The sequence below is a fragment of the Pecten maximus genome, chromosome 18 (assembly GCF_902652985.1).
Source record: "Pecten maximus chromosome 18, xPecMax1.1, whole genome shotgun sequence".
Lineage (NCBI taxonomy): Eukaryota > Metazoa > Mollusca > Bivalvia > Pectinida > Pectinidae > Pecten > Pecten maximus.
Genome location: NC_047032.1, coordinates 28,470,515 through 28,476,594, shown reverse-complemented (window position 1 = coordinate 28,476,594; position 6,080 = coordinate 28,470,515).

The following is a 6,080-nucleotide window of genomic DNA, read 5'->3' as shown; positions in this document are numbered from 1 at the left end:
GTGTAGGACGAGCGGGATGACTACAGTAACGAGTTTGGTGTATAAGTGTAGGACGAGTGTATAAGTGTAGGACGAGCGAGATGACTACAGTAACGAGTTTGGTGTGTAAGTGTAGGACGAGCGGGATGACTACAGTAACGAGTTTGGTGTATAAGTGTAGGACGAGCGGGATAACTACAGTAACGAGTTTGGTGTATAAGTGTAGGACGAGCGGGATGACTACAGTAACGAGTTTGGTGTGTAAGTGTAGGACGAGCGGGATGACTACAGTAACGAGTTTGGTGTGTAAGTGTAGGACGAGCGGGATGACTACAGTAACGAGTTTGGTGTATAAGTGTAGGACGAGTGTATAAGTGTAGGACGAGCGGGATGACTACAGTAACGAGTTTGGTGTATAAGTGTAGGACGAGCGGGATGACTACAGTAACGAGTTTGGTGTATAAGTGTAGGACGAGCGGGATGACTACAGTAACGAGTTTGGTGTGTAAGTGTAGGACGAGCGAGATGACTGAAGTAACGAGTTTGGTGTATAAGTGTAGGACGAGCGGGATGACTACAGTAACGAGTTTGGTGTATAAGTGTAGGACGAGCGGGATGGCTACAGTAACGAGTTTGGTGTGTAAGTGTAGGACGAGCGAGATGACTGAAGTAACGAGTTTGGTGTATACGTGTAGGACGAGCGGGATGGCTACAGTAACGAGTTTGGTGTATAAGTGTAGGACTAGCGGGATGACTACAGTAACGAGTTTGGTGTATAAGTGTAGGACGAGCGGGATGACTGAAGTAACGAGTTTGGTGTATAAGTGTAGGACGAGCGAGATGACTGAAATAACGAGTTTGGTGTATAAGTGTAGGACGAGTGTATAAGTGTAGGACGAGCGGGATGACTACAGTAACGAGTTTGGTGTATAAGTGTAGGACGAGCGGGATGACTACAGTAACGAGTTTGGTGTATAAGTGTAGGACGAGCGGGATGACTACAGTAACGAGTTTGGTGTATAAGTGTAGGACGAGTGGGATGACTACAGTAACGAGTTTGGTGTATAAGTGTAGGACGAGCGGGATGACTACAGTAACGAGTTTGGTGTATAAGTGTAGGACGAGCGGGATGACTACAGTAACGAGTTTGGTGTGTAAGTGTAGGACGAGCGAGATGACTGAAGTAACGAGTTTGGTGTATACGTGTAGGACGAGCGGGATGGCTACAGTAACGAGTTTGGTGTATAAGTGTAGGACTAGCGGGATGACTACAGTAACGAGTTTGGTGTATAAGTGTAGGACGAGCGGGATGACTGAAGTAACGAGTTTGGTGTATAAGTGTAGGACGAGTGTATAAGTGTAGGACGAGCGGGATGACTACAGTAACGAGTTTGGTGTATAAGTGTAGGACGAGCGGGATGACTGAAGTAACGAGTTTGGTGTATAAGTGTAGGACGAGCGAGATGACTGAAATAACGAGTTTGGTGTATAAGTGTAGGACGAGTGTATAAGTGTAGGACGAGCGGGATGACTACAGTAACGAGTTTGGTGTATAAGTGTAGGACGAGCGGGATGACTACAGTAACGAGTTTGGTGTATAAGTGTAGGACGAGCGGGATGACTACAGTAACGAGTTTGGTGTATAAGTGTAGGACGAGTGGGATGACTACAGTAACGAGTTTGGTGTATAAGTGTAGGACGAGCGGGATGACTACAGTAACGAGTTTGGTGTATAAGTGTAGGACGAGCGGGATGACTACAGTAACGAGTTTGGTGTGTAAGTGTAGGACGAGCGAGATGACTGAAGTAACGAGTTTGGTGTATACGTGTAGGACGAGCGGGATGGCTACAGTAACGAGTTTGGTGTATAAGTGTAGGACTAGCGGGATGACTACAGTAACGAGTTTGGTGTATAAGTGTAGGACGAGCGGGATGACTGAAGTAACGAGTTTGGTGTATAAGTGTAGGACGAGTGTATAAGTGTAGGACGAGTGTATAAGTGTAGGACGAGCGGGATGACTACAGTAACGAGTTTGGTGTATAAGTGTAGGACGAGCGGGATGACTACAGTAACGAGTTTGGTGTATAAGTGTAGGACGAGCGGGATGACTACAGTAACGAGTTTGGTGTATAAGTGTAGGACGAGCGGGATGACTGAAGTAACGAGTTTGGTGTATAAGTGTAGGACGAGCGAGATGACTGAAATAACGAGTTTGGTGTATAAGTGTAGGACGAGTGTATAAGTGTAGGACGAGCGGGATGACTACAGTAACGAGTTTGGTGTATAAGTGTAGGACGAGCGGGATGACTACAGTAACGAGTTTGGTGTATAAGTGTAGGACGAGCGGGACGACTACAGTAACGAGTTTGGTGTATAAGTGTAGGACGAGCGGGATGACTACAGTAACGAGTTTGGTGTATAAGTGTAGGACGAGCGGGATGACTACAGTAACGAGTTTGGTGTATAAGTGTAGGACGAGTGTATAAGTGTAGGACGAGCGGGATGACTACAGTAACGAGTTTGGTGTATAAGTGTAGGACGAGCGGGATGACTACAGTAACGAGTTTGGTGTATAAGTGTAGGACGAGCGGGATGACTACAGTAACGAGTTTGGTGTGTAAGTGTAGGACGAGCGAGATGACTGAAGTAACGAGTTTGGTGTATAAGTGTAGGACGAGCGGGATGACTACAGTAACGAGTTTGGTGTATAAGTGTAGGACGAGCGGGATGACTACAGTAACGAGTTTGGTGTGTAAGTGTAGGACGAGCGAGATGACTGAAGTAACGAGTTTGGTGTATACGTGTAGGACGAGCGGGATGGCTACAGTAACGAGTTTGGTGTATAAGTGTAGGACTAGCGGGATGACTACAGTAACGAGTTTGGTGTATAAGTGTAGGACGAGCGGGATGACTGAAGTAACGAGTTTGGTGTATAAGTGTAGGACGAGCGAGATGACTACAGTAACGAGTTTGGTGTATAAGTGTAGGACGAGCGGGATGACTACAGTAACGAGTTTGGTGTATAAGTGTAGGACGAGCGGGATGACTACAGTAACGAGTTTGGTGTATAAGTGTAGGACGAGCGGGATGACTGAAATAACGAGTTTGGTGTATAAGTGTAGGACGAGCGGGATGACTGTAGTAACGAGTTTGGTGTATAAGTGTAGGACGAGCGGGATGACTACAGTAACGAGTTTGGTGTATAAGTGTAGGACGAGCGGGATGACTGAAATAACGAGTTTGGTGTATAAGTGTAGGACGAGTGTATAAGTGTAGGACGAGCGGGATGACTACAGTAACGAGTTTGGTGTATAAGTGTAGGACGAGCGGGATGACTACAGTAACGAGTTTGGTGTATAAGTGTAGGACGAGCGGGATGACTGAAATAACGAGTTTGGTGTATAAGTGTAGGACTAGCGGGATGACTACAGTAACGAGTTTGGTGTATAAGTGTAGGACGAGCGGGATGGCTACAGTAACGAGTTTGGTGTATAAGTGTAGGACGAGTGTATAAGTGTAGGACGAGCGGGATGACTACAGTAACGAGTTTGGTGTGTAAGTGTAGGACGAGCGGGATGACTACAGTAACGAGTTTGGTGTATAAGTGTAGGACGAGCGGGATGACTACAGTAACGAGTTTGGTGTATAAGTGTAGGACGAGCGGGATGACTACAGTAACGAGTTTGGTGTATAAGTGTAGGACGAGCGGGATGACTACAGTAACGAGTTTGGTGTGTAAGTGTAGGACGAGCGAGATGACTGAAGTAACGAGTTTGGTGTATACGTGTAGGACGAGCGGGATGGCTACAGTAACGAGTTTGGTGTATAAGTGTAGGACTAGCGGGATGACTACAGTAACGAGTTTGGTGTATAAGTGTAGGACGAGCGGGATGACTGAAGTAACGAGTTTGGTGTATAAGTGTAGGACGAGTGTATAAGTGTAGGACGAGCGGGATGACTACAGTAACGAGTTTGGTGTATAAGTGTAGGACGAGCGGGATGACTGAAGTAACGAGTTTGGTGTATAAGTGTAGGACGAGCGAGATGACTGAAATAACGAGTTTGGTGTATAAGTGTAGGACGAGTGTATAAGTGTAGGACGAGCGGGATGACTACAGTAACGAGTTTGGTGTATAAGTGTAGGACGAGCGGGATGACTACAGTAACGAGTTTGGTGTATAAGTGTAGGACGAGCGGGATGACTACAGTAACGAGTTTGGTGTATAAGTGTAGGACGAGTGGGATGACTACAGTAACGAGTTTGGTGTATAAGTGTAGGACGAGCGGGATGACTACAGTAACGAGTTTGGTGTATAAGTGTAGGACGAGCGGGATGACTACAGTAACGAGTTTGGTGTGTAAGTGTAGGACGAGCGAGATGACTGAAGTAACGAGTTTGGTGTATACGTGTAGGACGAGCGGGATGGCTACAGTAACGAGTTTGGTGTATAAGTGTAGGACTAGCGGGATGACTACAGTAACGAGTTTGGTGTATAAGTGTAGGACGAGCGGGATGACTGAAGTAACGAGTTTGGTGTATAAGTGTAGGACGAGTGTATAAGTGTAGGACGAGCGGGATGACTACAGTAACGAGTTTGGTGTATAAGTGTAGGACGAGCGGGATGACTGAAGTAACGAGTTTGGTGTATAAGTGTAGGACGAGCGAGATGACTGAAATAACGAGTTTGGTGTATAAGTGTAGGACGAGTGTATAAGTGTAGGACGAGCGGGATGACTACAGTAACGAGTTTGGTGTATAAGTGTAGGACGAGCGGGATGACTACAGTAACGAGTTTGGTGTATAAGTGTAGGACGAGCGGGACGACTACAGTAACGAGTTTGGTGTATAAGTGTAGGACGAGCGGGATGACTACAGTAACGAGTTTGGTGTATAAGTGTAGGACGAGCGGGATGACTACAGTAACGAGTTTGGTGTATAAGTGTAGGACGAGTGTATAAGTGTAGGACGAGCGGGATGACTACAGTAACGAGTTTGGTGTATAAGTGTAGGACGAGCGGGATGACTACAGTAACGAGTTTGGTGTATAAGTGTAGGACGAGCGGGATGACTACAGTAACGAGTTTGGTGTGTAAGTGTAGGACGAGCGAGATGACTGAAGTAACGAGTTTGGTGTATAAGTGTAGGACGAGCGGGATGACTACAGTTACGAGTTTGGTGTATAAGTGTAGGACGAGCGGGATGACTACAGTAACGAGTTTGGTGTGTAAGTGTAGGACGAGCGAGATGACTGAAGTAACGAGTTTGGTGTATACGTGTAGGACGAGCGGGATGGCTACAGTAACGAGTTTGGTGTATAAGTGTAGGACTAGCGGGATGACTACAGTAACGAGTTTGGTGTATAAGTGTAGGACGAGTGTATAAGTGTAGGACGAGCGAGATGACTACAGTAACGAGTTTGGTGTGTAAGTGTAGGACGAGCGGGATGACTACAGTAACGAGTTTGGTGTATAAGTGTAGGACGAGCGGGATAACTACAGTAACGATTTTGGTGTATAAGTGTAGGACGAGTGTATAAGTGTAGGACGAGCGGGATGACTACAGTAACGAGTTTGGTGTATAAGTGTAGGACGAGCGGGATGACTACAGTAACGAGTTTGGTGTATAAGTGTAGGACGAGTGTATAAGTGTAGGACGAGCGGGATGACTACAGTAACGAGTTTGGTGTATAAGTGTAGGACGAGCGGGATGACTACAGTAACGAGTTTGGTGTATAAGTGTAGGACGAGCGGGATGACTACAGTAACGAGTTTGGTGTGTAAGTGTAGGACGAGCGAGATGACTGAAGTAACGAGTTTGGTGTATAAGTGTAGGACGAGCGGGATGACTACAGTAACGAGTTTGGTGTATAAGTGTAGGACGAGCGGGATGACTACAGTAACGAGTTTGGTGTGTAAGTGTAGGACGAGCGAGATGACTGAAGTAACGAGTTTGGTGTATACGTGTAGGACGAGCGGGATGGCTACAGTAACGAGTTTGGTGTATAAGTGTAGGACTAGCGGGATGACTACAGTAACGAGTTTGGTGTATAAGTGTAGGACGAGCGGGATGACTGAAGTAACGAGTTTGGTGTATAAGTGT